We start from the raw sequence: 15,830 nt of genomic DNA, 5'->3' as shown, positions 1-15,830 counted from the left end.
ATGCATTTTTATTGGCAGAGTGATGTCTCTGCTTTTTAGTATGCTGTCTAGATTTGCCATAGCTTTTCCCTATAGCAGTATAGTAAAATGCATCCTCCGATATTTACATTTTTTTTACTAGCTTGGTTTAAACAAAGAACTTCAATAAGTGTGCCCTCTATTGAAATTTTGACAATGTTTTAAGGCTATTAACAATTTGACATTTAAGATAATGCCAATTAAAGGTTTTCTGTGCAGTAGAGATAACAATGCATTGGATTTTCCCTTAGTGGCATGAATCAGATCGTTCTCTATTGAGCACAGTGCTGATGACATTGTTTTTATTGGAAAATGTGTTCCATCACTAGTGCACTCAACCATAAGATATCATAAGAGGGGAAATTATGACCTCCCATTTTTCATTCAGAACACTGACAGATCCTACCTACCTCTTTTTCTTCGGATTCAGAGTAGTAAGCATGCAAACCAAGCTTATAATATATCATCGGGAAAATAACTTTCAACAAAGAAAAAAAAGTGTTTTTATTTATGTGAGAATTCAGATATGTTGATAAACCTGATAAGGTAAAAGTTTTGTGTCTTTGGCTGTTAAGATAACTCTCATTAAAGCAAAGGGATAATTTAAAATAGTCTACCATTACGACATGTCTATGAAGTGTTTTAGTATATTTTATTCTGAAATAATATTTTAAATGACCATGTTTGAGAGAATGATAATGAAAGAAATTGTTAAAGAGAAAATGTACAATAGGCAAAGAACTACCAAGCTATGTCTTGCTATCACTGACCTATTAAAATTCAGTTTAATCTAGCTTTATTAGGACTTCAATCAAATACTGAGATTAAAGAAATTTATTTGTTCTGGAAGTTATGATGGCAAAAGGAACTTGAATCTCAAGAACAAATATTATACTTTGGGTTTCAATTATTATTTTTTTACAAAAGGAAAACTTGGAGACCAAGTTCTATTTGTTCTGAAAGGATCTTCTTTTAAGGAATATATATAGCCTAGTTTTGCAAAAGGCTATTAATGTCATCTTGCCTGATTCCAGTTTGTCTGTGATTTTCATGGATGCATGAAGTATCTAATGTTTGACTTTATAATATGAAGTAGAGGCTTGCATAGATTATTAGATTTGGACTATTCTATGATATCTGACATACTATTTACTCTCTGTGGGATTTCCCCCCTTATTTTCCTTGATTATTATGTCTCCCCTCCCTCTCCAACATGTATGGCACATGTTATCACTGCCCACTTCCCCCACTGTTCCTTCATTGTTATGTACGTGTATTTAAGACACTTGAGCTGTTAGATTGCATTCTTACTATTCCTTTTTCCTTATTCCACCTATAAAAAATATTTCGAGCAAGCATTCTGAATTCTTTTGTTGTCATTTTCTGATAGATATTTTATGCTACTGTCATAAGACAAGACATGCAAAGCATGAAAAGTTAATGATGTAGGGTCTTCTTGAGGTGTCCAAAAGGACTGGTAACTTGAGAGATTTTTGATAGTCACAAACAGGGAATTGGTTTGCACATTTCTTCCTTCAAACCTCTGCATTAATTACTTGCCTTGCTCAGAATGTCTTCTAAAATCCCCCCATTTCTCTGAGCACTAAGTCTCATCAGTGGATCTTCACTTAAATTAATTTAGATTCGATTGAATAGCCTGACAAAGAGTGTGTATAGTACATTTATATAGCTAAGATCTGTGTGCTACAGGAACCAAGTAAGTTCTCTTTATAGATTAGACTGTATTTTGCAATCAATAGCTAAGCAAGTCACCGTAGAATACCAAAAATTAGTTTGTGATTACGGATCATTGATTTTTGCAGTCAGTATTAGTGGCAGTTCTAAAACACAGGTTGGGTTAAGGCTGAAATCCTATGACTAATAAGAGGTAATCAATCTCATTGAATGCAACTGGGCATATTTCCAAGTCAACCAGCACAGAACCATTTTGCTGGAGCACAGCAGTTTAGAGTTTAAAAAATATGTCTTTACATAGCCTATGTTTAGTTTTTGAAATTCATTACTTCAAGATGTGACAATGATATCTTTGACTATTTTATGAACAACATTTTGTCAATGACAATTAGCTTCAATAGCTAAAAGGAACATGCCACAGAATACCAGTTCTTTTAGAAGAGAGGTCAACCATGGAAAAGGACTAATACTTTCACAACTTGCTTGTGAGTTCCCCATAATTTAAAGCATAATAGTGGATAATGTGGGTTTTTGATCAAATATTGTTCAAATCAGTGGTGGGATTCAAATAATTTAACAACTGGTTCACCCAAGTTCAGATTGGCTGTTGTGGGAGGCATGGCCCATCCCCTCCTCCAGCTCCACTGCACATGCAGGACAAGCCTCCTGCAATGGCCAACTTGACCCTGAGTGTTCAATTAACCTCCTCTCCGCTATCAAAATGGATCCTGGGCACTGTGCGGCAATGGAGAAATGGGAAAGCTGGCATGAGGGAAGGAGGAAGAGCAGGGAGAAGAAAGAGGGAAAGCCGCCTCCTTTCCTCGTGCTGGCAGCTTTGTTGTCCATTTCTCCATTGCAATGCAGTGCCACACTGGGGAGCTTGCCCCACCCACCACTGGCCAGATGCCCTCACTTCCCCCAAGCATTTATTTCCTGATTTCTGTCGCATTTCTCTGTCATGTTTCTCACTGTGTCCTGCCTGCAACACCCATGCCAACTTCACCTTCCCAGCCAGAGATGGAATGCCACCACGTTTAAGTGCTGGTAGATGCCGGCCTTCCCTCCAATGGGCTTGGGCAACTGCTGGAGAGAAACAAGCCCATTTCAGTGCCTGGTGCTGAATGCCCTCGCTTCCCCCAAGCATTTCTTTGCCTACCTGATTTTCAGGCCTGTCGCATTTCTCTGTCACGTTTCTCGCCATCCTGTGCAGGAAAACAAGTTTTTGCAACTTAAAAAAAAGTTCAATCAATCAATTCCACTTTTGTGAGATTTTTTTTTTTTTTTTTGTGAGAAGTTGGAATTCATTGATTGAACTTTTTTTTAGTCCCACAAACTTTGGCGAGAAACGTTATGGAGAAAAGAGACAGACGGCATGGGCACTGCAGGCAGGAAACTCTCTCGCTTCAGCACTCTCCTCGACCCTCTGGCGCTTTGCGAGTACTTTGGCCCTGGGCTGCCACCTTATGCGCAGGCCCATGGGTCAGGCTGAGGCAGGCCAAAGGGATTGAAATGGATGGCATTCAACTGGTTCACCGAACTCCACAAAAATGTAGCTACCGATTTTACTGAACCAGTGCGAACCAGCTGAATTGCACCACTGGTTCAAATCACATATTAATATTTTCCATTAGTCAGTTTGGGCTGTACTTCAGCTCTTGGGAAAGGGGATAAACTTTGATATGCAGATGACCCTTTGTTCTATGTATTCTTTCCACCCAAATCAAGATAGATAAGGTTTGTGTAGGAAATTTATTTGCAACCATAATGGAATGAATGAGAATCGGTAAACTGCACCTGAGGTTGATAAGATCAAGTACAGTTGATGGAAACAGTAACCAGTGATCACTTTGAGTTTTAACATGCCTCCTGGAATTGTAAGTGCCGAATTGTAAGCTATAACTTCCATCGGTGGAAACAAAGATTGGACAACCATTTGTCTGGAGTAGTCAGGATTCCTGGCCTGGACAATGAGCCGGATTAGCAGTTCACCAAAATACCTTCTGTTAAGTAATTAAGCTCCTCATTGGGAGAGCAAGTATGCAGAGAAGCATAATGAGAGTGATATGGAATAACACACACAAACCAGCATACAGAGACACTATGGTTTTGTCATTTTGTGCATTTACGAATTACAAATATGACTTGTTGTAAATAAGCCTGCATTCTATCTAAAGAAGATTGGGATAGTCATAACTTTATGAGTGTCCCAAGTCATCTGTCAATAGAAATGTGAGCAATTTAATAGCAAGGAGCATTTAATCCAGTTGGACTGATATACTGAGTTTCTTTTTCTTCAAAAGAGTTGCAGGCTCAAGTGAAACTAATACACAGGTCAGGAAGTCACAGTGCAGGTAGAACATGGAGAAACAGACTAGCTCTAGAAGGGCAAAGAGGTGAAGCAAAGCTGCATACTATCCCCTTATGCAACCTATATGTAGAATATATATTAAAGGAAATTGGTTTAGAAGAAGAAGGACACGGTTGAAAAGCTGGAGGAAGAAATATCAATAACTTGAATTATGTTGAGAATATTAGTTGAAAATGCAAATGATCTGCACGCTCCAGTAATGAAAGTCAAACAGCAAAGTAAATAACAGGACTAAGATTAAATATAAATGCCAAACTAATCAAAAAGGTACAGCAACCAGCATTAGAATTAACAATTAAGATCATAAAGTAATGGATAGCTTATGTTTTTTTTAGGTTTAACTACCGATAGTAAAGGAATGGGCAGGCAAGAAATATGCCAGAGGCTAGCATTTGGTACAGCATCTATGAAGGTCTTGGAAAATACATTCCTACCTACCAAGATCAGAATTATGCAGGCAATGGTTTCCCCTATGATATTCTATGGAAGCAAAATTTGGACTTTAAAGAAGCAGGATAGGAAGAGTATTGACATATTTGAACCCTGGTGTTGGAGAAGACTCCTGGCAAACAACTGGAGCATAGAACAAAGCGATTCAGAGTTCTCTTTTGAGGCACAGATGATTATGCTCAAATGATCATACTTCAGACACGTTATCTGAAAATTTAGCTTTCTGGAGATGTCTGTAATGTGGAAGAGGTAGGAGGTTATAGCAGAGGTGGTATTCAGCCAGTTCTGACAGGTTCTGGAGAACCGGTAGTGGAAATTTTGAGGAAATGCAGATTTTGCAGTATCCTTCCCCTACCACTCCCGCAAAGCCATGCCTACAGAATTGGTAGTAAAAAAAATTTAATCTCACCACTGGGTTACAGCCACGGTTGGTGCACATATGGGAGACATAAAGTATGTGTACAGATCTTGCTGGAGAAAAATCTATGTAATCACTAACAGTTTATCAATTTTATGAAACATAATTAACCAACCAACCAGTCAATCAATCAAAAGTCCGAAATAATATCCAAACATTTCTTCCAAAAGAAAAAGGGGGAAAAAATCACACTCGGTTTAGTGACAGGAAATATCCTATCAGCCAGCACTGACAAGCAGTCCTTCTTATACAAAATTCTGTTTATATCTTGCAACATTGAGTAATCTTTTTATTATATGGTTCAGTGGGCTTGAATTCTTAACATGATATAGCAAATGCTGAAAGGAAAAATGTTTTCTTCTACAGCAGGATTTTAGTTTTCAAAGCCTAATATAATAGTTTGTGTTTCCTTTCCTTACAAATACACTGGGGTTTTTTTTTTAATGAAAAAAAAGCAACACAGCTAGTTTGCAAGCACATCTGGGCTACAAATCTACATCCAGAGGTTAAATAGCAGTCAAAAGCTATCTAGTCAATGTATTTTCCAGGGAACATATGGCAATTCCAGCTATATGTGACCATTTGGTGATTAAGAGAACCCCAAAGTTTTTATTCAAGAAAACTCATTGGTTGTCTTTGGGTCAGTCACTCTCTTCAACACAATCAATAACCCTGATTTTCTGGCATGGAGATAAAAGAAAGGGGGACTTCAGGAAGTATTGAGTGGTATTTGGACATCAACTCAATTGAAATATAAATAATATCAAATTCATTGCAGTTAACGTTAAATGTTGACAATATGTTTGCTCTCATGTCATTTCATACTTGTCCCTCTTTTGCGACAATCTTTGTAAGTCTGGGGTCTGTATTCAAAGCTGTAAGGGCTAGTAGTGTTTCTAACGCCTTAGGATATTACATCATGTAAGACTGGCACTCCTTAATTCAGGATTTCCCAACCTATGAAATTTTTAGATGGCTGGATTTCAACTCCCAGAATTCTCAGGAATGGTCACCCTGAGTGAGGAATTCTGGGAATTGAAGTCCACATCCATAGAATTCTCAGGAATGGTCATCCTGAGTGAGGAATTCTGGGAGTTGAAGTCCAAATCCATGGAAGTCATCGCAGTTGGAAACACTGCCTTAATGGACTCTGATCCATTTAGCTGTTGTAAATAGCATATTCTTTCTCTTGGGGTGGGGGGGTGGGGGGGTTGTTTTAGTATTTTTGTCTAGAATTTCTTTTTTTTTAAATGCATCCCTAAGAGCCAACTGCACCACAATGGACTGCAAGGTTACGGGCAGGGGAGGCAGGGGAGGCAGAGCCTCACCGCTCTCATCATGAAAATAAAAAAAAGGGGAAAGGGAAAAGGCGTTGAGGAGCCTTCTGCACACGTGGGCCGGGAATGGGACCATGTGTGCAGGAGGCTCCTCTAGCCTCAACCTCCCTCCTGCACATGTGGTCCCATTCCCCGCCTTCCTGAGTCAACATGAAGGGGACCGCGGAGCGTGAGCCATGGTCCCGCGAGTGCGCTCCGTGGTCCCCTTCATGTTGACTCAGGAGTCAGGAAGGAGGGGAATGAGACCACGTTGCAGGAGGCTGAGTTAGCTTCAGCCTCCTGCACACGTCCCATTCCCCGCCTTCCTGAGTCAACATGAAGGGGACCGCGGCTCGCGCTGATGACATCACCAGCCTCACCAGCCATAAACCTCACCGCACGTCACTGGCAAGGTGATATGTTGACCTTTGGAGTTTAATAGCCTGTCACCCTAAATAAACCAGGCATAATGTTGTTTTGACCTTCCCTGTTCACCATATTGTATCTGAACACCCCTTCCTCAAGACTGAATATATTCTTTCATTGTTTCCTGAAGCTTTAAAAAAATCTATTATCTTTTAAGCATAGACTGAAGAAATTGATTCTACTCCTTTCCAGTTTTATTTTTGCACATAACAAATTTGATATAGCTCTACCCGCTGTGTTTAAGGTCAATAAAAATGTAGATTATGAATTTTGATGCAGTGCTGACTTCAAATATTTTTGAAGGTTTCTCATTAGTGTTCTGTAAAGCACTGTGGTATGCCTGAGTCAGAGTACACTTTTACATTCCCAAATATACTGAAGTCTAAGAAAGGGAAAAGAGCAAGCCAATCTATTTTTACTTTTCAAAAAATAGAACATGTATTTTATGAGCTAACATAGTCTTGATAAGGAGCAATTTTTCTGGTGGTTATATAAATACGCTATTTATCAGCTGCCCTGGTAATTTGGGTGTGTGTATCTGAATGTGCTATTTTATGAGATTATTACTTATCACATAATTTAAGATTTTTTTTATTGGTGCTCAGCTAAGCAACATTTCTCGATTAAGTTGGGAAAAAGAAAAGGTATTTTAAAATGAAGTCTCAGAGAGATCATCCTCATATTTCTGCTAACCTTGACACAAAAGCTAATGAATGTTTTTTTTATGATGTGTCCTCCTGCTGTTGCTTGCTACCGCTTCAAGCCTACCACATTATGGCCATTTCATCCCATGGTGGCTCTCCTCCTTCCTTCTGATTGCAGGTCACCTCATGAATATTTTGTTTTGGGACACAGGAGAGACACCTGGCCTCCAGAGAGGCACCTACCTGAGTAACAACTGACTGACACTTTCTGAAGATCTTCCCTGGTCTTAGGTCCTACTTAGTCTCCTCACCTATACAAATTGAACATACTTTTGTGAAACTGCTAGACCTGAGTTCTAAGGTAAATGTAAAGGTTCCCCTCACACATATGTGCTAATCATTCCCGACTCTAGGGAGCAGTGCTCATCTCCATTTCAAAGCCGAAGAGCCAGTGCTGTCCAAAGATGTCTCCATGGTCATGTGGCTGGCATGACTAAACACCAAAGGTGCACAGAATGCTGTTGCCTTCCCACCCTTCATTTGAGGGTTCCTATTTTTCTACTTGCATTTTTATGTGCTTTCAAACTGCTAGGTTGGCAGAAGCTGGGACAAGTAGTGGGAGCGCACTCCGTTACGCGGTGCTAGGGATTTGAACTGCCAAACTGCCGACCTTTCTGATTGACAAGCTCATCATCTTAGCCACTGAGCCACCCTGTCCCTCTGTTCTACAGAGGGTCATTTGAAACCAGGAAAGAGAGAGGCTGAGGCAGCCAACTCCCATACTTTGCCTCTCTACCACACAAGTGGATGCTTCAGCAAAGTGGTGTCTCCCTCAAGGTTTGCATGCGGAGTTACCAGTTGAAAAATGGGCTAAAATTCATTTGAGGGAGAGATCTACATTCCACCTCATTGCTCTTGACAAGTTCAACTACTCATTGAAACTGAGTACAGGTAGTCCTCAATTTACAACCACAATTGAGCCCCACATTTATGTTGCTAAGTGAGACATTAATGGAGTTGTGTCCCATTTTATGACCTTTCTTGCCACAACCGTTAAGTGAATCATTGTTGTGAAATTAGTAACCCAGTTGTTAAGTGAATTTGTCTTCCTCGTGGACTTTGCTTATCAGAAAGTCACCAAAAAGGATCACATGACCCCGGGACACTGCAACCGTCATAATATTAATCTGATGCCAAGCACCTGAATTTTGATCACATGACCACAAGGATGCTGCAACTGTCGCAAGTCTGAAAAATGGTCATAAGTCACTTTTCAGTGCCATTGTAACTTTGAACGGTCACTAAACATAGGGTTATAAGTCGAGGACTACCTGCATTATTGGGTCTTCCCTACTACAAGCATTATGAGCTTTCTCCTGCCTACATGACCTTTTTCCCACTATTTTTAAACTTTTTAAACTGTTTTTGGAGGGGAAAAAGTTAAAAAAGAGAGAGAGAGACAGTTTGATCTGCTGGTTAAGTTCCAGTCCTTTAGCCACAAAAGTCAGTCACTTTCTCTCAGCCCACAGGGTTGTTGTGAGGAAAGTAGGAGTATTATATACATTCACCACCTTGTGTTACTTACGAAGTAATAAGGATGGTATCAAAATCTAATAAACAAACAAACAAGCCAACACTAGCACACAAAGCAGCAGTCAAATAGTTCCCTTTAACTTTGCTCCACCTTATGACTCACCAGCTGGACTATTTCAGGTCACGGATTAAATGGAATTTTGAAAGACTGCTCCCATATTTAGGAATAGGCTGATCCTGCAAATCAGAAACTTGACAAGAAGGTAGACTAGCCATTCTAAGCATCTGTGTATACCTATGCATTCTTTCCCTGCCAGACATAAAGGGGAATGATTGATGCTTATTTTTCTTGCCAGCAGGCAATGCTAGATGGGAAGAGAAACAACATCAAGGGAATACAACAATCCCTTTTCTTTAATTTGTTCTGTGTTAAAAGTGAAAGGGCAGCACCATTTGCCAGGCTCAATTTTGAAGGACTGGGATCGGCAATTTAGGATAAAATACCTATTCCAGAGAAAAACAGGAGTCCTTCATTCCCAGCAGTATTTGATGGCACAAGTTATTAATCATAATGTTACGGTTACAGAAGCTGAGTACAGTGCTGAGCTTAAATATATTTGGGTTAGGGTTCCACAGCTATACATTTTTATTAAAACCAACATTGTGTGACCAATGCTTTCAATTATTTAAGTAACTTCACTCCAAAATCTCAAACATGAAAAATGTAAAACAGGAAGAGCATCCCATTTCTTTTTTTCCCCTTTCTCCCTAAAGTTTATCTTTCTCTCCCAAAACCACTGTGAACCCAGAAAGAGGATGTACCGTTCTCCCTGGCTGTTCCCTGGGACACAGATCCTGTGACTAGACAATGGGAAGAATTCCTGGTTTTATTTTCCATCACTGCACATTAATTTTGGAAAAAAAAAACCTAATTAGATAGATCTAAATCTAAACTAACTACACATTAATTTTCCATGCTTCTACCTATTGTGACTTTGTGCTGCCAATCCATGACACACACAGAACACATTGTATCTTCATCCCACTGAAATCCATGGCTATTTTAACTATTCAAGGCCATAAAAATCCAGTTGTGATCATCCTGGTGACATTGACTACCTTCTACATAGTTTAGCACATCCACACTTTACTTTTTGGGAATGTGATAGTGGTTTTAGAAGTGTTTAGGTATTTTACCAAATAGTGTGGAATATGGGGCTCTGTGTTGGTGGAGCTGCATTCATGAGATTAGAAAGAGTGGCAATTCAGCCAAGAATATGAAGATGTATGTCTTAGAGCAGGGGTGTCAAACTCAAAGCCCAGGGAACAGATCCAGCCCATGGGGTGCTTAGATCTGGCCTGTGGGCCCACCCTGGAAACCACGAAGGACCAGCCCATGGTGCCTCTTCCAGTGAAAAGGGAGCTCGGGAAGGCCACACACGGCCCTCCTGAACTCCGTTTTTGCTGGCAGAGGGCTGCAGAAGGCCATCAGAGCCAAAAATGGAGCTTGTGAGGGCTGTTGTGGGCAGAAACCGAGCCTGGGAAGGCTGACATGGCTGAAAATGGAGCCTCGATGAGTGACCACTCCCAAGCTGTCCACTCCCACTGCGGCCATGCCCCCCCACCCACCGAAAGTCAAACACAACCCTGATATGGCCCTCAATGAAATCGAGTTTGACACCCCTGTCTTAGAGACAAAAGAGACTGAAGAAAAAATGCGAAAGTATGGTTCAATGCATCTAAGGCTGTTGTACAAAAAGTTCTGAAGTTGTTCAGTGGAGCTCCTGAAGTTCCAGAAGAACTCCAGAAATTCTCCAGTGGACTCCAGCCTCAGAGGAATGGCCAGAGGTTGCACAGAAGATAAGAGAAAAAATTCAGGAATCAAATTTCTGTCTGCCTTCTTGGCTTGCCTCATCCACCCCTTTTCTTGCTTAGTGGATAAGGAAGCTGCTGAAGAGCCTTAACTAATAACAAGCAGAAAGGAGGGAGGGAGCAGGTGGCCCAAAGTTGCCTAGTAAAAGCAAAGACATTAAAATTAAAGATAAGGAAGGATAAACAGGAGTACAAGTTTTGGGAAGGGACAGAAACATGACGATTGAATGTAAACCTGTTATGTAACAGAGCTGTGATATACAAGAAAAAACTTAGATGTTAAAAAATAACATTTTTTTTTAAATTGGAGGCTGTAATGGCATGTGGGAGTCACCTTGGGAGGCAAGAGGAACAACTGCAGACAGGACAAACAGCATTTAAAAGAAGTGTCAGTCCACAGGAGAGAAGGCACAGGAAGCATCTCAGCGGGGATTTTGCATAATTTTACATAGAAAGTAAAAGGAAAGGAGGGAAGAAATACTTTTATTCTTGCAAGATTCTGTTTAAAAATACCTCTTCAGTAATGATGGAGTAAGCCTTCATGATTTTGCTTCCTGCATGGCTTGTGCTTCCTGTGTGGACTACCACTAGGCAGTGGTGGGATTCAAATAATTTAACAACCAGTTCTCTGCCCTAACGAGCAGCCTGATAGGCGTGGCTCAGTGGTCATGTGACTGTGTGGTCGTGGCCAACTCAATGTCACTCAGGTCGATGGGCGCTTCGCCTTAGCTGATACAATGTAATAAGGGTTAACCGGAGAGGCAGTTTCTGTAAGCGGGGCAATAAGGATTAGGCTAGAAACATCACCAGAATGTTTCCCTCCTGCCTTCCTTACAGGATTAGCCCTGTAAAGTGAAAAAAAAAAACAAAATGAGATTTCTTCCAACAACCGGTTGTCCGAATTGCTTAGAAAGTTAACAACCGGTTCTCCCGAACAGGTGAGAACTGGCTGAATCCCACCACTGCTTATAGGACTAATAGAGACTCTGTAAATAATATCTCGCAGCAATGGTAAAAAAGTCAAGACACCGAATATCTTGTAAATAGCCTACTTTGTCAATAAAAGTAACTGTCCCACCAGATATATCTGTATCCTTACTGAGTTTGTCACCATCCTTAAATCTGGCCTATGACCTATGAAGAGAAACGTTGGTGTGGAGGAGGAGGAGGAGGAGGAGGAGGAGGAGGAGGAGGAGGAGGAGGAGGAGGAGGAGGAGGAGGAGGAGGAGGAGGAGGAGGAAACTCCCTTAGCAATTCAGGGTCCTTCTTGCCCTAACTCAAAGCACACCGAGTTCAAAACCTGAATGTTGTCATTTTCTAAAATTGGGCAATTATTATATTTTACTTGCGCTAGCATGCATCCTGTTGAAATAGTAATTGTACATTTCTGGCATGCAAATGCTGTAGAAGCAAAGCCAATAATGCACAATTGTGAAATAACAACTCTGCACTCTGAGAGTAGATGAGGTTAGCGGATAAAGAGAAATGTTTATTCAGCAATGATGTTTGGATTTGTCTCACAAAGGCAGATACCAACATTGGGACAATCACAGTATTTATAACTATGCACAACACCATATATCCAGTTCTCATTGATTTAATAAATGTGTGCTTTTGCCTGATGTGGTTAAGCTTTTCATTTTTTGCATATTATAAAGAAACATGGTTCTCTATTGTCTTTTTAAATGCTGACTGTTTTTTTCCTCATCCTAGAATATCCTGACATGCCTGATGATTTATTAATTTAGTTTCATTTACAGATAATGTTTGTCCTTATCCAATATTCTTTTTTCAACAATTACATTCCCTGTAGTTCAGAAGATTTTAATTCCAGTCGGGCTTAGAATTTGTTCACAAAACGTTTTTTAACTAATAAAGGGTGATTTGATTGGAGGTTGGTTGTATCTAATCCTTTGGGTCTCTGATCATAAGAACTTCCTTGCTAGCACAGACCAAGAACCACTACACCGTTTCTAAATTATTTTTACAGTAATTAATCAACCAAGTCATCATCTGATTTGTTTCAAATCAGAAACCTACTAAAATGCTTTCTCTCAAAATGGCAGCCAAAATGGGCCAGGTGCATCACATGCAGGCCACACTCATCCCAGTTTCACAAAGGCAAAAAACATCATGATACATCACAATACGTCATGTGACACGATTGAATTTGACACCCGTGCTATAGAGATTCACAATCATCCAGGTCATGGTTGGTCCAAAGATGCTTTTCCAAGAAGCAACTGGACTTTCTTTCTTTAAGACTTTTTGCTTTTCATCCTAGAAGCTGCTTCAATTCTTCAGTCAGAGTTGAAGAGTTTGAGTTTTTTTGAGTTTTATTAAATTTATATACCGCCCCCCTCTCCCCGCAGGGACTCGGGGCGGTGTACAGACAGTACATATAAAACAACAAAGCAGGAACAACAAAACTTTAGACAACCAACAAATGAAGCAAAACGTTTCATTTTAAGGAAAAAAACCCCGAAGAAAGTCCAGTTGCCTCTTGAAAAAGCACCTTTGAAACAGTTCAAAGGAAGATTGCCCCAAATTTAACACAAGCTTCTAAAGAGAAAACCTAGAAAGAAAACAAAAAAACATAAATGTGCTATGTGCAATGTGCAATGTTTTCTCCACCTGTCCCTTAAGGGCATATCTGCATTTACTAGTTAGTAAGGAGTCCAACTTTCTACTTAGCTCATCACCAGTACAGGTCACTCACTGCTTCCTGGGAGCAAGAACGGATGATGTCATCTTGCTCCCATTCCCAGACTATTGCAAGTGTATCTCGCAATGAAATTTTCCAGCTTTCATTCCAAACTGTTGTTTTCTGATCAAACTATATTAAACATTGCAGTGCTTCTGTCCATTGCGCCATTCTACTTCTAGTCCATCCTAATGGTAGCAGTGTTACCATTTTTTTAAAAAAAAAAGTTTTTACTTAGCTTTTTTACTAGTTGTTTATCTTCTTCTCTGATTTTTGTATCTTTATTCTTGTGAGGTTTCTGTTTAAATAATCCATCTGTTTTTGGGCATTAAAAATCAATAGTAAAAGAAGAAAGAAACAGAGAGAACTGAGTTGAAATATTAATTTAATAAGCCTGATTTCAAGGGTTAGGGTGTTATTCAATGAAATCATGTGAGCTGTTGGCTCAAATGTTTAATTTACACGGATTCCATCTTCAGGTATAACATTTTGCCATCTCAAAGATGCACAGAAGTTGAAAATGAGCTGTCAGAATAAATTCTAATCAATACATATACTTAATTAAGCTATTGGTTAAAGTAATCATTTAGACAAGCAATATATGGCAAGAAAGATCAGCTTTCTCCAATAACAGATTTATTTTCATTATTCCATTAGATGTCATGTGGTAAAATAACAATGAAAGCATGGTTATTCTGTTTTTTTTTTTTTAAATATGGTTGTGTCTTATAGGAGAGATATAGCTTTACATATGGCATGCTACTATTCCAATGAATATGGCTAATATCAGTAATGGTTTTCTCTTACCTTTGCTACTAGTTCGAAACTGGGAGCATATGTGTGTGCGGCACTTTTGCACATGCACAGAAACTTCTGTAAATGCACAGAGCATCCATGATGACGTCTGGGCAGGTGGACAGAGTCTCCCACCACTGCCACTACCGGTTCGCCCGAACAGGGGTGCACCGGTAGAATATCACCTCTGGTTAATATGTTGCTTTAGATTTGTTGCAACTTTCACTATTGAAAATGTAGTAAAATATGGTGAAGTCATTAATAATTATTATAATAAAATGAGTTTTAGAAATCATTTAGAAACATAATATTGCTTGCAAATTTTCAAATAACTTGGTTAAAGGATGAATGTACATTAAATAAACTTTTATTTTGGCAAAATATATTCTGATTAAGAAGATGATAATATACTGTTTTCTGGGAAATACTAATTAAAAAATGAATGGTGACCGATACATTTGCTTGGATGTTTTCTTATAATTGCCAAAGTTTTGTAAAAATTGTATTTACAAATTTACAAAAAAAAAAAAAGTTTGCAAACCAATTGGTTAATTGGTTAATTGGATTTTCTTGCGGTCTGCTGAAAGTTAGATTGTTCCACCATGTGGAAATACCTGGCTGAGTTTGGAGCTGAAGCAGACTCGGGCCTGTTTCGTATCTGGATCAGAATCTTCCTAGGAATTCCAAAACTATAGATTAGATTGGAAAGTTATAAGAAAAAAAACATTTTGGCATAAGGTAGTGACAAACAATTTCTATACTGATGCTGAGAAAATGTCATGATTGTCTAGAGATGGACAAGATGTTCTGTGCATGGAACAGTGATCTGGAGTTATCTGTAGCTAAACCAAAAGACCTTGGCTTTTGGTCAGTCCAAATAAAAAACTGGGCTGTTTCATTCCAGAGTTTATGGAGGCCAAGAACATTAGTCGTGGAGAAAATCAGGAAAAGTGACAAGATGAAGAAAGGATAATCCCATTGGAGATCTCATTCTGGGAACATGGTTATTTCCTTCTGAGATCATCACTAGAAGGAACAGTTGCATGGAATAAGTAGTTGAGGGGGGGATTAAAGATATTGGAAAGACCAGCACTTATGTGGGTGCCATTTTGGGACATTGGCAGTGACTGAGAGAAGGGAAAGATCTGGAAAAATCAGGAACCAGAGCCAAAAAGTCATGGAATATGTTTCAAAAAAGCCACTAATGCTTTTGTCAGCTTGAAAGTGGGTGTCCTGGACAAGAAACCCTCCTAGAATACAGGAGTCCTACCTCTTATTTAAAAAAATAATAATTAAATAATTAAAAAGACAAAATAAATAATTCGCTCAGCATTGTTGCAAGTAAAATGCCAAAAGAAATTCTCATTGGCTACTGGAAGCAGTAGATTTGAGAAATTGTGCTAGTAGTACTGAGGAATGACTTTGTAGATCTTTATAGTCTGCAATTCTCATTCCATGCTTCCAAAGATCTCATGTTCTTCTTAAGCTTCTTTGCTTATGAAGACTCCCACTCTTATTTAGTTCTCTCCAGAGAAAAGAAGAGCTTCCTCATATTCTTCTGTGTTTTTATGTACAATTAGGGAGATGGTGC

At 39.4% G+C, this 15,830-nt stretch overlaps 2 protein-coding genes across 2 annotated transcripts in view; both read left to right on the top strand.

Moving 5' to 3' along the window:
* LGSN (lengsin, lens protein with glutamine synthetase domain) overlaps positions 1–15,830 on the top strand; it is a 383,291-nt gene that overhangs the window by 46,591 nt on the left and 320,870 nt on the right. The window lies entirely within an intron of this gene.
* Positions 1–15,830, top strand: part of EYS (eyes shut homolog) — a gene marked incomplete at both ends in the record, with an annotated part of 387,634 nt that overhangs the window by 209,994 nt on the left and 161,810 nt on the right. The window lies entirely within an intron of this gene.

Source organism: Natrix helvetica (assembly GCF_964273705.1).
Source record: "Natrix helvetica genome assembly, chromosome: 2".
NCBI classification, from domain to species: Eukaryota; Metazoa; Chordata; class Lepidosauria; order Squamata; family Natricidae; genus Natrix; species Natrix helvetica.
The sequence above is the reverse complement of the archived record's forward strand: the minus strand, read 5'-3'. Positions and strand labels throughout refer to the sequence as shown.